The sequence below is a fragment of the Coenobita brevimanus genome, chromosome 49, assembly GCF_032717465.1.
Source record: "Coenobita brevimanus isolate Jiangsu-jjx chromosome 49, ASM3271746v2, whole genome shotgun sequence".
NCBI lineage: Eukaryota > Metazoa > Arthropoda > Malacostraca > Decapoda > Coenobitidae > Coenobita > Coenobita brevimanus.
Window position 1 is genome coordinate 6827413 of NC_137002.1, and position 17468 is coordinate 6844880.

The following is a 17468-nucleotide window of genomic DNA, read 5'->3' on the forward strand; positions in this document are numbered from 1 at the left end:
TGCTCAGCGTGACTGGTTTCAAAGATGAAGTGCACTGGAATTGGTCAAATGTTATGCTGCCATTGACAGTTAGACCAATGTATTTGAAGGCTTTTGATTCCGAACTGCCAATGAGGAATATTTGACTCAAGCGGTTTATCACTTGCAGCTCGATCTCATGTGTGCCAGCCCAGAGGAATTCGTCGACATAAATGCATACAATGCCTTCGAATTTGTCACTATTGCTCCAAGAGAGCAGCGCTTAACCCGCCGTCCCGTCGACGTATGGGTACGTTGCAACATTTTGCATTTGCCAGTCCCGACGACGTACTGGTACGTCGTGCAATTGCAAGGTCCCTAATTTGCACAATTTTCAATTTTTGCGCGTGATTTTTCGTACATATACACGGGACACCTTCCTCTATTCCTCTACAAGATGCCAAGCAGGGACAATGCCTTACACCGCATAACCTCCCCCTCCCCCCCCTGCACGCTATTGTCTCGGCAATTCACCTGTTACCAGTGACCTGGCCAATAAAGACACTCAGGGCCAGAGTGATTACCCAATTGATGACAATGTGGAGGACAAAGTTTACATAGCATTAGAGGAAGAAACAGTCAGAAATGATGATCAGGTAATGTGGCAAAAGAAGGTCAGGTATGGTGATGAGTTAATGAGTGAAACAATGCTTATAATGCCTATATTACTGTTTGAAAACCAACATACTCTCGTACTACATATAAATTCGTACCTTGTAAATAAATAAATACCGTTTATGAGTGGTGTGAATTAGTTACCCTCCCATAGAACTCGTTTTCTTTGGTGCCAGCCCGTTAGAAAACCCAGTCAGGTAAGGAGGTACTGCTACCGGGATCAAGTATTTTAAACCTCAGGTGAGTGATTTCTCTATGAAATTTCAATGTTTCTCATCAAAAGCGGAGGTTTTAGCCATTTTTTTTTTTTTTCGAAAATACCGCGGGATTGGGGGGTGTCAGAGGTGCAAAATAGCTCGGGACGTGACGGGTTAATCCAGTGATGACACTTTAGCTCTGACTCTCAACAATTGGTCTTTTACGCACAGATACCAATGCCTAGCAGCATGACAAAGGCCGTAAACCATTTTCTTTAGTCTCCACAGTTTACCGTTTGCATATTCAGGCAGACGTAAACGAACAACTCGCTCAGTGTCGTTGCCTTGCAGGTAGGCAGCTTTCACGTCCATAGTTTTGCAATCCCATTGGATGGTGGAGGCACTGAAGAAAGTGTTAAACGCACAGCTTCTTTTGAGCATGTTGGAGAGTGTTTCCGGAGATCCACTGCGTCTTCCTCAAATCCTCTGGTGACTAAGCAGGCTTTAAGAATCGGCTTTTCATTTTTCATTTTTTCCATCACAACCCATTGTGCTGTTATGGCATCTTGCCCAGCATCATCTACTTACTCAAACACATCATTATTTTGCCAGTTTGTAATTTTGTTTTCCTTGTCGCATAATACATCCTCAGGGTTGAAAAGAACAAACATTTCTGCTTCATCAACTACTTCACATGTGCTAAAATCATTTTGCAAATCCACCCAACCAGTGTTGCCATTAGTCCCTCTTCAAATTGTAGCAGTGTTGATACTTTCCAGTGGCTTTACCCACCTGACTCACAGTCCTTCCAGACACCAACTCTCCACTTTCTGAATGTATTCCTCTTATACGTTGACCAATAGAAACTTTGGGAGGCCAGTTATCTGGAATAGAAACTGTGGGAGGCTGATGAAGTGGAATTGCACCATTTTCTGACTCGTCATGTGGTGGATAGCCATGCAGCAGTTGCGAAGAATCGTCATTAGGCTTCTCCTGGACTACATTGTTCTTCTCATCACTGCTGACACTGCCCCCAACTGTAGTATTTTGCTCTGGAGCACGTGCCAGACGACACACGTGCACTCTCACATAGATACCGTCGTGTCTCACCAGAATTTGTTTTCCATCTCTGCCTAATACAATTTTGGGACCGTGCCACTCATGACTGTCATTTCTTTTGTAGAAGACATCATCTCCATTTTGGATGCTGTTTGAGTCACTCGAACGTATGTTGTGCTGCAGAGCTCTAGCAAAATGTTCACACGTTTCAGTCTTAACACACTCGTCTTGCTAAATGAAGAGCATTCAAATTGTCCCTCACAATTTTTTATGGCATTGTAGGTTCCAAGACTGGAAGATCATTTGCATACACATTAGGCAGGCCAAGGTTATGACCAAAAACAAGTTGGTTATGAGAAAAACCTGCATAATTGATGAGAGCATGATTGGCGATACTGGCCAAGCCAAGGCCACATCTAAGTTGTACTGGCTATCAGTCATTATCTTCCTAACAGTATCACCAGTGACTGCATTTTGACGCTCACTTGCTCCGTTGCTCTGTGGACTCTCTGCAGATGTCGTCATGATCTTGATATTGAAGGCCTTTTCCAACGCTCGCATTTCAGCATTGCTGAATTCATAACCATTATCTGTAAGACTTTTTCCAAGTGCGACAAACACAACAGTCCAGCTCTGAAGTATTCCTTTGGTAATGGTGGGCACATATATGTCCGCGATTACTATGGCAGTGCAATACTCGGTCGCCAGATCAACAAGGACTAAGAAATAATACCTTCCGCACGCTTTCAAATCGATTACAATGGATTTGTTAAACTTATATGCCATGGGCAAACTGACTATGGTTCAGGGCTTGGCTTTCTTGAATCTACATCAGACTGTACATCCATCAGATACAGCCTTGATAGCCCTCTCCAGTTCTGTACTTTTAATTCCAGCTTGTGTAATCAGTTTAATTAGTTTTGCCGACGTTGGGTGTCCAAATTGCCTGTGAAGCTTCAAAGCCATTTTTTGTACATCATCTCCAAGAGATGCCAGCACAATTGTTTCACAAAACTCTCGGCTTAGTCATAGACAAATTGGAAGCAAGCAATGGCCTGAAGATGAGGACGTCAAATTAATGATAGTTCCAAAAATTTTGACCTAGTGACTTTCAAAGTTAATCATTTTCTTATTTTCATGGAATGTTTGCTCAGCAGCAGCAACGGAATATTGCAGTTCAGAACATCATTCACCATGGTTGCACACATATTTCCAGTGCAGCATGGCAGAGTAACACATTTGAGGGATGCTACTGTTATGCCTTCAGCAAAAGTAAACATTGAGTATGACTTTTCTTCTGTTATAGTTTCACATTAGTAAACACTGAGCTCAGTTAGATAGCAATTGATCCATTTAACTCCACATATAATTTTAGAACACTCTGTGTCTAGAGCAGCACATCCCTTAGAATCTTTTACTAGAGTCTGCAATTTACCTCTACTAGCAGCAGCATCCTCATAGCCTAGCCCATAAATAACGATAGATGCACTGTTTCCGAATTTTCTTCAAGACTGATGTTATTTTTGTCACGTGTCACGTGCCCAATGAAACTGAGAATGACATACTGTACTAAACAACTCAATACTTTTCCGTCAGGCCCGAGTGGGTTCTGCCTCCTTCCAGTCGATGAGCAATGGGATATTGTAGCAGATATGGTTGAATATGGGCCATCACCACAACCTCGATCACATAGTGTACCATCTCGAAACAGTGTCTGTCCTTGTCGAGTACGTCTATTGCAAAACAATTCCTGACTTCTGATTTCGTCACTCGAAAGGACTGGTTCACTCTTCACCTCACTGGGAGACACTGATGCATAATTCTGCCCACAAATTTCACCAGCAAAAATGATTCAGGGCAGATTTCATATTTTTGTAAGTCACCTCAGTTATCGCGAACATCACTCTTCAAATTCTGCCATGAACTTATAAATGTTCATATCACTGACTCTTCTGAAGTCGTACAGTTCATGAAAAAGCAGCAAACTGCCGACGTCCTTTTTCTACAAGAAATAAACCGTCTTGTTTGTTCAACACTGTCTGAACACCATTATCTTGTTTCAAATCAGCAGCGTCAATTTCCGAAGACGCCACCCTCGCCCCTCCTGACAATGAAAGGTGAATGGCTAGAGCTTGCTTCTTTTTTCGGTGAGTCCGTTAGTTCGCACCAAATGTCGATGTCCTTCCAGCTGTCATAGGCAGAATCATTTTCAAGTTTTGGAGGCCTTTCAGTTGAGCACGACACCATTATGTTTGAACAATGCTCTGCTATCAGTATTAGAATGTGAAACAATTGCACTCACCGGCTTCACACTGCCAACTTACCAGGCCCTCCCTTCACACCGCAGGACCCTTCCGGTGACGTCACCACTCGGAATGTAACAGATGTGTGTGCACACACACACACTAACAGCAATATGCACTAACAGGTGGCATGGCAGTCATCGCAGTTGTGCAGAGGAGAGGATTTTTTTTTTTTTTTCAGATGTGTTGTGGTGTCCAGTGTGATGGTGGCCTGGCAGCCATTGCAATCATGCAGAGGAGAAGGGGGAGCTTCTTTTTTTTCTTTCTACAGATGTGTTGTGGAGTCCAGAGTGATCCTGGCATGGCAGTCATCGAAATCGTGGAAGTGGACGACCAAGATTACTGTCACCAGGCACATAATATATAATTCGTAAGTATTTACAGTATTTAGTCTTATCTCTGTATTATTAAGACAAAGCTTCTTGTTGTGGCTGAAGTATATTTGAAATGTGGACCTGGTGGACTATGGAGTGATGTTGCCTTCATCCGACAGTCCACCATCTTCCTCTTGGGGGATGGGGAGGGAGAGGAGGAACCTTTGTATGGCCAGGTAGAGGAATTGCCCAGTTGAACTGGTGTCACCATTTGAAGGTGTCTCCCCAGCACCAAAATTAAGAGCATAGACATACAAATTCCCTCAGTTTTCTGTAGTAATTTGTGAACCTTGTATTGATATAAAATTTCTCACATTTCTATAATGTTGCTGACTATTCACTGTAATGCCGGATGCCAGATGATCACTTCATGCAGTAATAACAGTGTTTCATAAATGACCATAAAAACTTTTGGGCTCGCCTACACTTTCATGCATTCTGTTTTGATAATGTGCCTGTTTGGTTTATACCTATTTAAGTGCATCAGAAAAGTTTGTATTGCCTCTTCATTATTTATTTTACTTACTGCCCATTAACCCCTTGAATTTGGGTGACATCCATATGTGTATTTTTGCTGCTGCTAGATCATTCAGTTTAACTTAGGAAAAGCTGTTATTGTTGGAGGTGGTGGTGTATTAAAGTTGTTTTTAAGTCCAGTTTGAAAAATCTGTCCTAATTAGATACAAATTGTTAGGAGATGGTGAGTAAAGTAAAATATACTTCTGTGGGATGGATGAATCGATATTTTCTTATATAACTGCTGCAAACGTATTAAATTATTTAACTGATATGCATATCAAGTTTGGGTCGGGAAAGTAAGTTGCCAAAGAGGATGTGATACAAAGCTTCCCATGCCAAATAAATTATAGACCATAACCCCTTCAGTCTTAGAACAAGTTAATTTTATTTCTTCTGTAGCTAAAATATATATTTTCTGGAGGAGGGCTAATGAGGCACTGCACAGTACATGCCATGCTAAGACTTAGACATCATCAGTGTTGGGAGTCTATGGGATGACCCCATGGGGGCAGTTGCTTACATCTGGTTGATGGGTCTGCTGGGCAGGCATGACTAAGGTTGAGCTATAATACCTACTCTGACAATAATTAAGTGTCTTGTATAGGCAGTTTATCATGTGTTCTTAATCAAGTCCCCCTCCCCCCCCCACACACACACATATTCAAGCACTGTAAAGTAGTTCTGGGTGATAACTAAAATATTGGCATAACTAATTAAAGTATAGTTATTTTTTCTTCGGTATCCTATAATTTTTCATTGTAATTTCAGGTAGTGCAGTGTTTGTTTTAACTCTGGGATTTAAGCATCGAGCAACGAATGGGGATTCTGCTAGATCGAGGATTATTGTCCCCATGCTGGTCTTCTCTTCAGTTCAAGGTAAGCGTCTTTTTAATGTCATCAGTGTGATTAGTTATTTTTCATTTATTCTTGCAACCTCCACAAGCTTTTGTTAGGTGTGGAGAGAGTATTTGTTGTGATGGGGTTAGAAATATTCTCCATTATATCTCTTTTCATTAGAGACTTGGTAATATTGTTTGTAGAGCTCTCAAATTGGAATGTGCTGTGGTATATTAACTGCTGTTTGAAACCTGGAGACGACCAGAAATTATTCTCTGAAAACTCTATGAGCAGTTTAGGTCAGTCCTCATATTTTCTTACCTTATGATTGCTTAGCCTCAGGCCATTATACCGTTATGGAGCAGTATGGGTTTGGCAGTTACTATAATCCTTTTTTTTTTTTTTTTTTTTTTTTTTTTTTTTTTTTTTAAATACATGTTTGTTGCCAGGTGGTCTGGTGATTAGAATCCCTCAGTCAGAGTGATGACCTTCCATAAGCTTGATCCTCTATAAATGCTTTTTTTTTTTTTTTTTTTTTTTTTTTTTTTTTTTTTTAAACCATCAAGTGGAAGTAGGCTGGGCATCAGCCATTGAAATACTGGACTATGGTAGCCTAGCCTTGAACCCCAACACCTCGACGGGGATACAATGAGGTGTGTTGTGTGGTAGCCTAGCCTTGAACCCCAACACCTCGACGGGGATACAGTGAGGTGTGTTGTAACTTTTATTTTAATGAATTGTAAGTTCTTATTAATGTCATCTTTTTGGAAGTATATATTTTTTTCTGTTCACAGCATTCCCATGATGACTTATTCATGTCATATTATTGCAGTTTCATTAAGTTGAAGAGAGACTTTCTGATCAGGAGGACGGATAGGAGGGTGGTTAAGGATGGGATTTTTTTTTTTTTTTTTTTTTTTTTTTAAATAATGTGTCCTACTCTGGGCATAGGCTTCACGGCCTGCTCCCAAGGCCCAGTAGTATTCCTACACACCATCCACTTTTACATGTCACCATTTCGGCACTAACACACTCTGTCAATATTGAATACATGCTAGGGCTGTCTCATACAGGGCTGGTGTATTGCTAATAGTGGGGGTATTTTTTACGAGATGTTGGCGGGTCTTGTTGTAGATCAGTAAAGTCTGATTTTATGAAATTCAAATCTTTAAACTGTTCCCTGCCCTAGCAGGGATTAAACCTTAGCCCGGTAGGACTGCAGGCCACCTCTCTACTGATTGAGCCACTGCCTCCCCCAAAGGATGACAACTGGCTCTGTGGTCTGGTGGGTGAGAGGTGTGATGTTAACATGAAGGGTAGTGTTGCGAGAGGTAGACTGAAAAATATTTGGTACCCCAGGGCTATTGGACTTGAATACAGAGACTAGTCTACTCCAAGCAGCATAGAGAGCTGCCATTAGGTGATCAAGGCTGATGCATGCCAGGATGTTTGAGCATTTATGAGCAAAGCAAATGATGCAAGGGCTTAAATTATCATTAAGACAAGGTTCTGCTTAATATGATAGATTCAGAATTTTAGCCTTCATAGTTTATTGATGTTCCAAAATATTATTGCCTTTGGCATACATTTGAATGTAGTAGTTGTAATGTCAAGTTCATATGAACATGAACCCTGTGTAATGCAGGGTGAAGTTGCCCTTCTCTCATTTGTCCACCATTCGTCTTTTGGGGGGTGTTAACCCAATGGACTGCGGACTAAATTTCCTCTCCCCCTTCAGTTTGCCATCTCCATATTAGGGGATAAGGAGGGACTTGAGGGACATTTGCCTAACTGAGTAGCAGTTTTGTCAGTATATGGACATGTCAGTAAGCTAGCAGGAAAAAAAAAATTCTCCTTTTTGGGTAGGTGCTTGAGACTAGGGTGTCATAGTCCAGTACATGTAAGGGTAGATGTGCCCATGCAAGGTTACCATTCTGACTTATATGTTCTAACCACAAGACCACCATAAGAACAGAACATTTAAAATTTAATGTGCTAGGAAATGTGAAAGGAAGAATGGGAAATGATGATACAGAAGACAGTGTAGGAAGGTGGAGCTTGGAAAGCAGGAAACTGGTTGGGGTGTTTTTGTTTGAAGTTTGTCGAGAAGGAATTCACTGATATTTGAAGGGTCTCCCTCTGCTATTAGTTATTGTTATTATATTCTGGATTTTGTTATCCCTTGTGATTTCTTAATTCCATCTTTTAAGTTAATATCCTGCATAGTTGTTGTTAATTGATTTACAAATACCAGTATGTGCAGTCCAGACATTTTGTTGAAATGAATCTTATTCTTTCTTTTCAGGTAGAAAATGTATACAGAAAGTACTTTTTATGAGTCACCATTTTTTGTTTTTTTAACATTTTTTTCCCAGTTAAGTTCACAATAAATCTTTTGAAAAATTACATATAAAAGCTCCATTGCTGCCTTCTGTAGATAGTAATGGATCTTTGTATTAATCCAACTGACAAGTTCTCTTTGATTTGTTGCAAGTTACCTGCTTTTCAAAGTATCAGTTGTATGGCTGAAAAAACTATTTTGGAAAAGAAATTATATGTTGGAAATCATTGGTGACTTATAATTAGTGACTGCCTGTACCTCACTTCGCTGGAGCAACCCTTCACTGGAGCAACACAACGATAAATCAAGCTCGCCGGTGGTGAGTGTTGGAATTGCTTTACTGTGTTGTGCTAGGGCGTTAGGGCTGTTAGATTATTAAAACACATCCACGAACATGAATAACGGTTTTCCTCTAGCCTCTTTCACACAGAATGGTACTGTGGCCTGGATCTGGTGACTGCTGATAGAGGATAAGGCACATCTGGAACAGGACAAGGTACAGATCCACAGAGGAGATGGTAACTGTGAGTAATTAGCCTAAAACTAGTTCAGTTACGGTGTTATCATACAGAACAGTGCTGTACCCGCATGGGCTCGGTTTTAAGTGCTTATGATGCTAACCATGTAGTGGAATGGTGAGAAATGAAAATAAACTGGTCGCTGAGAGAGCCCTGTGCATAGCAAAGGGTTCTGGCTGTAGATTAAGGTATGCATTGTAAGTTTTAAAATATATGGATGGAGGAAGCAGTCAGAGGAGAGGATGCAAAGCCTCAAGTATTGTACAGTACAGGCAGTAATTGTTATAATTTACTTGTGTGGTGTGGTCTGATCTGATAGGGTTAGAGTGGATAGTGTAAGGATGTAGTGCATAGCAGATAATGTAGGGATGTATTGTGTGCACATGCTGGCTAGTCAAGATTGTGCTGGAGCATGGCTGGAGTTCTCAAAGCCACATAAATAATGCAAATGGGGATGTGGGATAGGTGCACATCAAATGACTAGCTGGGATAGTGCAGGGATGGGATTGGGTTTGGGTCTGAGGTGCCCATGACAAGGAATAGATGGTGTAGGGATGTAGTTTATGGCTAGGATATATAGCATAAGGATGTATTGTGTGCACATGCTGGCTAGTCAAGATTGTGCTGGTGCATGGTTAGAGTTCTGAAGGCCGCATAAATAGTGCATGCTGGGGTATGGGATAAGTGCACATCAAATGACTAGCTGGGATAGTGCAGGGATGGGATCGGGTTTAGGTCTGAGGTGCCCATGACAAAGGATAGATAGTGTAGGGATGTATTTGTGCACATGCTGGCTAGTCTAAATTGTGTAATGTGTGTGGCTGGAGTGCTTAAGGCCACATAAATGGTACTTGTCTAGGAGTGGGCTAGGTGCACATCAAATGGCTAGCCGGGATAGTGCGGGGATGGGATCGGGTTTGAGGCTTAGGTTCCCATGACAAGCCAGGATAACATTTTTTTTTTTTTTCCAGAGCGCTTGGGAACCAGAAATATTGCCGTTTCCTTATATGAAGTTGAGATGGAGAGAATGTGAGATGTGTCTGAAGAGGAAAGGTGATGACTGAGAGAGATGGGAAGGAAAAGAGAGGTGAGGGAAGGAGAGGAGTGGTTGTGTGTATGTGAAGATGAAAGAGGAGGAAAAGGGAGGGGAGGGGAGGGGAGGAGAGGACAGGAAAGGAAAGGAAAGGAAAAGAAAAGAAAAGGGAGGGGAGGGGAGGACTGGAGAGGAGAGGAAAAGGGAAGGAAGGAGAGGAGAGGAGAGGAGAAGTGAGGTGAGGTGAGGTGAGGAGAGGATGGAGAAGGGAAAACAGGTGAAGAGAGGGGAGAGAAGGAGGGGCAGGAGAGGAGAGGTGTGGTGAGGAGAGAAGGGAGAAGGCGAGAGGAGAGGGAAGGGAAGACGAGAGGAATGGAGAGAGAAGGGAGAGGACGAGTAGAGGGGAGAGAGGAAATGGGAGGGGAGGTGAAGAGAGGAGTGGTGTGGAGAGAAGAAATGAGATGAGAAGGGAAGAGAGAAGAGGAGATGAGGAGGAGGCTAGGAGAAGTATGGAGAAGAGAGAAGTTAGAAGAGGGAAGAGGAGAACTTGTGGTGATGGGATAAGGGGGGAGTGTTCTTTTTCTTTTTTTTATCTCAGTCATGCAGAGGAGCAGATTCCTTCCCCCCCCCCAAGATGTGTTGTGTGGTTCAGAGTGATGGTGGCTTGGCACTCATGCACAATAGAGAAGGGAGGGAGGGTTTTTTTTTCCAGATGTGTTGTGGAGCCCAACATGATGGTGGCTTGGCAGTCATGCAAAGGAGAGGAGGGAGAGTTTTTTTTTTTCCAGATTATGTAATAATTGTCTTTCCAGGTGTTTTGTTCAGTTTTTTCTTAGGTATATTGTGGAGGCTGGAGTGTTCCTGGAATGGCTGTCATCGAAATCATGGTGGGCGTGAACGACCAAGATGACTGTCACCGTCCATCTAAAATGTAATAGGTAAGAAGCTTCATTCTGGTAGCTGTATGCTGGAAACTTAAATTGCAAAGTGGTTGGCAAGCCTCAAATTTGTTGCTAATATTCTTAGGACACCCATATTTTATATTGTAAGTTATAAACTCTAAAATATCTTCTTTTTACATACAGTTCTATATATCTGTGTATTAACCATCCAATTATTTTTTCTCCATAAGGAGTGTAGGAACTTGTGGCTAGGCTGCTTAGTTCCTACATTTAAGGTGAGGGGAATCAGCCTCACTTAACCCCGAGTGGTATTATGTGAGCAACAAACCCGAACCTTCCTGTGGATGTAAACCTTTTTGGGCCTCATCTGGTTGGGGTGCCTTAATTCACTAGACCACCAGTCATCATTTGGTTAAATGGTTACAGTACTGCCCTACATACTAAATGGTTTCCTGGGTTTACATACAATTGGTGCTGTAAATTGATTGATACCCACAAATCAACTTGATAGGTAACAGTTCAACTTTAATGGGGAATTTTCTGTTTAATTTACTGAGGACTTAACTGATAAAAAAATTGTAAAAGGCTTCTAAATATGAGGAGTACTTGTAGATGTAATTAGTTTGCATCCCATAACAGAATGCAGTTATCAGTGATAAAGTGAGACCACACCTGTTCTATTATCATGTACTTCAGAAGTTTAACATGATGAAACAAGGGTTTGCTTCCCCTTTGCAGTTTGAGTTTTAGCATAGCCAGGTATTTCAGCTTGATGCAGTTATTTTATTGATCTGTCTTTGAGCAGTTTTATTAATCTTAAGTGAGATTTAGATGTGATGGAAAGCATTGAGAGAAGTACTTTGAGACAATTTGCCTATGTGGAGAAAATGTAGATTGAGAGAGTATGTGAGTGAAGTGGAGGGAGAGAGGGAGGGGAATGGGGGGACAGTATGATAGGGAAGGATGGGGGAGAAAGGTACTGTATATGAGAATAAGGTATTTGAGTTGGACTGAGGACAACCCGATGATAATGAAAAGAGTTGCCACAACTGAACTGACCGAGGCAGTTCAGTTGTGGCAGCTCTTTTCAGGATTAAGATGTCTGGCTATAGGTAGAGGGAGTATTAGAGTAGATAGATTGATAGAGATAAAACTTGTCAAACTGAAGGGAGTTAGAGATAGCTTTCATTAATTCCTAAATAGAGTGGCAAAATAGATTGAGGTTGAGAGATTTCATTAGGGAAGAACAGCAACTGAAAAACTTGGTTCTGTTTTGAAGGATGGGATAGTCAATTTGGAGGATTAGGGAGCTGTCTGAAAGTGTATTACAGTGCTGTCAACACTCATATGGGGGTCAAACCTGGGCTGTGAATGACAACTTTCATGCCCCTTGCTTAAGAAATTACCTTCTTCAGAACAGTTGCATGTTTAGGAGGGTGGACAGTGTAAGTAAGTAACAGAGAAGTTTTAGAGTGTTTTTTAAATAGAAGGAAGGGAGGCTGGATTGATGGACGTGAGGTGACTGGCAACAAAGCAACATAAATCTGGGCTGCAGCAACCTTTTGGTCATCGGGTCTTGAGTACAGTATCCATTATTTCGATAGGGACAGATAGGACAGTTGATTGTACTGTAATCTCATCAGTCAACCATTTGAATCTGGGTGATGTATTTTTTGATTTATGCTTACTGCTCCTAGATGCTTCTATTCAACCTAGGAAAGGCATCTCCTAGTTAAAGGGTTGTTTATTAAGGCTATATCAAACCCCTTCAGTTTGAGAAGTCTGTCCTGTTGACTTTCCCCAGAGCTGAGTATATGCATTAAAAAAAAAAAAAAAAAAAAAAAAAAAAAAAGATTACAGATGATTATAGAAATACACGTTACCAATACTGTATACTGAATTATCCTTTTGCAGAAAAAAACAAACTCTGTGTGAAGCTGTAATGTACCTGCTATGAGTGGGCACAGCACTACAAGCCAGCAAAGGAGCAACGTGTCTGGTCATCAGGTTTGTAAGTTTTAAGTATCATGCTAGGGCTGGATAGGGCTTGTTAGGGACGGTTAGGACAATGAAATGTTTGTTTGGAGCAGAAGATAATGTTTTCTCTTTTCAGAAGTGTTTGATGTTGGGTTGAATAAGTAGCTGTGTTCCTTGTATTGCTTGGCAGTCAGCATGGTGGTGTGATTGTAGTCATCCAAGGGTAAGCCCCACCCCACATAAAAGTAGGTAAGTATCATTACAATTATGGTTGTCTATATATACCCTTGTTATGATATTTGCAGTGATAGTATGTGGTAGGTGGGGGCACTCACCATCCACTCACTTGATGTAGTGCTGCTCTCGGGTGTTTGCCCTTTCCTCTCCTCCATCCTTCTTTCCTTCCATCCTCTTCTGTCTTTCTTTCCTTCATTCTTTCCTCTTCCTTCTGCCTGTGGGTGACTCTACACTGAGTGACAAACCAAATGGTTTCCTGTACAGCAGGGAACCATTTACTATGCTGGGTGGTAACCATATAACCAAATTTTGGCGCCTGGTGGTTTAGAGGGTAATTACAGCACTCTAATCAGATTGAGCCGGTGAAGGTTTATTTCCAAGGGGTGGTTGGGGTTTATTGCTAACGTAATGCCACTCAGGGATGAGTGAGGCTGGTCACTCTCATCTTAAATGTCGGACCAACTTGCCTAGCCATGGGCTCCTACACTCCTTATGGGGCAATGTAAGATTGGATGATGAATGAATGAAATAAAAGAAGGAGTTGTATTAGAGCATAGAATAATGCTTTCTCATTTCAGAATGTTTGTGTCTAATGGCCTGTGTTGCTAGAGTGTGTTCTTTGGATTAGCAGAAATTGAGACCATGTGGTGGATGTGGATCAAATTTAACTTTACCTACTGCATAAAAAATGATAGATTAGTAGGTTTAGTCACATGATTGTATGTTTTCTTCACTTTTTATGGTACAGTATAGTATTATGAAGATTAAATGGAAGAAGTAAATGTATTGAAGGATCCATATAAATGTTAGTATGATACTGTTTTATTCATATACAAGTGTGATAATTCATTTTTACCAATGCTTGTTTCTCTTGTTTTTTTTAGATATATGCAGATGTTACAGCAGGATTAATCAACTGGAGTGGGCTTGTGGGCACAACAGCACACCTCAGCGCTGGAGCTTCCCTTCTGGTCATCGGGTCGTGAGTTTTAATTTTCATGCTAGGGCCGGCTAGGTCTTGTTAGGGTTAGTTAGGAGATATAAATATTTGTTTTATGCAGAAGATAATGCTGTCTCTTTTCAGAAATGTTGTGATGGTCCATCCATCCATCCATTGCCAGACGCCATGTATCCCAAATGGGGTGGCCAATGGCTTAGAGTTAATTGTTTTACAGGGAGGGGCACTAATCCTCCACCAACCCCACTTGACACGTAGGGATGCCAACAGCATCTGGTGTTCCCAGGTGGTCACCCATCCAAGTACTAACCAGACCCAACGTTGCTTAACTTCACTGATCGGATGGGAAGCAGTGTACTCAACGTGGCATGTGATGGTGGGTTGTATTAATAGCTGATGTTTCTTGTCTGGCTTGGCTGTCAGTGCAGTCATGTGAGGGTGTTAACCAAGGGCAAGCTCTACCTTCTTACATAAAAGCAATAGGTAAGTAGACTTAGAATTATGTTTGTTGTTACCCTTGTATGATATGTGTAGTTTTTTGTGTGACATTGCATTTTATTATACATGAAAAAGGTGAGAACAGTTAATTAATTTTTAACAATACTTGTACAGTATATCATTTCTTCCTGTTAGATGCCGGCACTACGCTCCATGAAGCAGTTCTTGCTGGAATGACCTTTGTTGACCTGTGGGCACAACAGTTGGTCAGCGCTGGAGCAACTCTTCTGGTGTTAGAGTCGTGAGTTTTATTTTCATGCTAGGGCTGGATAGGGCTTGTTAGGGACGGTTAGGACAATGAATTGTTTGTCTGGAGCAGATGATAATGTTTTCTGTTTTCAGAAGTGTTAGATGTTGGGTTGAATAAGTAGCTGTGTTTCTTGTATGGCTTGGCAGTCAGCATGGTGGTGTGATTGTAGTCAACGATGGGTAAGTGCCACCCCACATAAAAGTAGGTAAGTATCTTTTACAATTATGGTTGTCTATATATATCCCATATATGATATTTGCAATGATGAAATAAAAGAAGGAATTGTATTGCGGCACAGAATAATGCTTTCTCTTTTCAGAATGTTTTGTGTTTGTTGGTTTGTGTTGGTAGAGTGTGTTCTGTGGGTTAGCAGGCAGTGAAACTTTGGTGGAGGCAGACCACGTTTAAACTTCACCTATTGCTTAAAAAATAATAGGTAAGTTAAACCATATGGTTGTATGTTTTCATTACTTTTATGGCACACAGTTGGAAAGTTTAGCTGCAAGATGTCATTGTATTGAAGGATCCCTATAAATTTTACAATAATACTGTTTTATTCATATACATATGTGATAATTCATTTTTACCAATGCTTGTTTCTCTTGCTTTTTTAGATATATGCAGATGTTACAGCAGGATTAATCAACTGGAGTGGGCTTGTGGGCACAGCAGCACACCTCAGCACTGGAGCTTCCCTTCTGGTCATCTGGTCATTTCATTCATTCATTCATTGCCAGACGCCATGTATCCCAAACGGGGTGGCCAAGGGCTCAGAGTTAATTGTTTTACAGGGAGGGGCACTAATCCTCCACCAACCCCACTTGACACGTGGGGTCGTGAGTTTTAATTTTCATGCTAGGGCCGGCTAGGTCTTGTTAGGATTGGTTAGGAGATATAAATATTTGTTTTATGCAGAAGATAATGCTGTCTCTTTTCAGAAATGTTGTGATGGTGGGTTGTATTAATAGCTGATGTTTCTTGTCTGGCTTGGCTGTCAGTGCAGTCATGTGAGGGTGTTAACCAAGGGCAAGCTCTACCTTCTCACATAAAAGCAATAGGTAAGTAGACTTAGAATTATGTTTGTTGTTACCCTTGTATGATATGTGCAGTTTTTTGTGTGACATTGCATTTTATTATACATGAAAAAGGTGAGAACAGTTAATTAAATTTTTTTTAACAATACTTGTATATCATTTCTTCCTGTTAAATGCCGGCACTATGCACCATGAAGCAGTTCTTGCTGGAATGACCTTCGTTGACCTGTGGGCACAACAGTTGGTCAGCGCTGGAGCAACTCTTCTGGTGTTAGAGTTGTGAGTTTTATTTTCATGCTAGGGCTGGATAGGGCTTGTTAGGGACGGTTAGGACAATGAATTGTTTGTCTGGAGCAGATGATAATGTTTTCTGTTTTCAGAAGTGTTAGATGTTGGGTTGAATAAGTTGCTGTGTTTCTTGTATGGCTTGGCAGTCAGCATGGTGGTGTGATTGTAGTCATCCAAGGGTAAGCCCCACCCCACATAAAAGTAGGTAAGTATCTTTTACAATTATGGTTGTCTATATATATCTATCTATCTATCTATCTATAGCCCGACGCCCTAATCCCGCAAAGGGTGGCCGCAGACAAAACGCCTCCAAGTCACTCTGTCACCCACCATTTGACTCCCCTCCCCCCAGCTCACCCCCCCTCCCTCATATACCTCTCAACTCCATCCCTCCACCTCATCCTCGGTCTACCCCTCCCTCTCCCTCCCTCCACCTCACCTACATACACCCTCTTAGTCAGTCTTTCATTCTCCATCCTCTCCACATGTCCAAACCACCTCAGTGTATTTCTCCTAATCTTTTCAACCACATCCACATCTACCCCACAACGTTCCTTCACTTCTTCATTCGTCAACCTGTCCCTCCACGTCACTCCACATGCTCCTCTCAAGTAACTCATTTCCACTGCTCTCACTCTTGACTTGTTCCCTTCTTGCAAGGTCCCATATATGATATTTGCAATGATGAAATAAAAGAAGGAATTGTATTGCGGCACAGAATAATGCTTTCTCTTTTCAGAGTGTTTTGTGTTTGTTGGTTTGTGTTGGTAGAGTGTGTTCTGTGGGTTAGCAGGCAGTGAAACTTTGGTGGAGGCAGACCACGTTTAAATTTCACCTATTGCTTAAAAAATAATAGGTAAGTTAAACCATATGGTTGTATGTTTTCATTACTTTTATGGCACACAATTGCAAAGTTTAGCTGCAAGAAGTCATTGTATTGAAGGATCCCTATAAATTTTACAATAATACTGTTTTATTCATATACAAATGTGATAATTCATTTTTACCAATGCTTGTTTCTCTTGCTTTTTTAGATATATGCAGATGTTACAGCAGGATTAATCAACTGGAGTGGGCTTGTGGGCACAGCAGCACACCTCAGCGCTGGAGCTTCCCTTCTGGTCATCGGGTCGTGAGTTTTAATTGTCATGCTAGGGCCGGCTAGGTCTTGTTAGGGTTGGTTAGGAGATATAAATATTTGTTTTATGCAGAAGATAATGCTGTCTCTTTTCAGAAATGTTGTGATGGTGGGTTGTATTAATAGCTGATGTTTCTTGTCTGGCTTGGCTGTCAGTGCAGTCATGTGAGGGTGTTAACCAAGGGCAAGCTCTACCTTCTCACATAAAAGCAATAGGTAAGTAGACTTAGAATTATGGTTGTTGTTACCCTTGTATGATATGTGTAGTTTTTTGTGTGACATTGCATTTTATTATACATGAAAAAGGTGAGAACAGTTAATTAATTTTTAACAATACTTGTATATCACTTCTTCCTGTTAGATGCTGGCACT

General features: G+C 41.2%; 1 pseudogene; it reads right to left on the reverse strand.

Annotated features, from left to right (window-relative positions):
* Window positions 1–14149: 14149 nt before the first annotated feature.
* On the reverse strand, window positions 14150–14266 carry LOC145399584 (5S ribosomal RNA; annotated as a pseudogene).
* Window positions 14267–17468: the final 3202 nt, after the last annotated feature.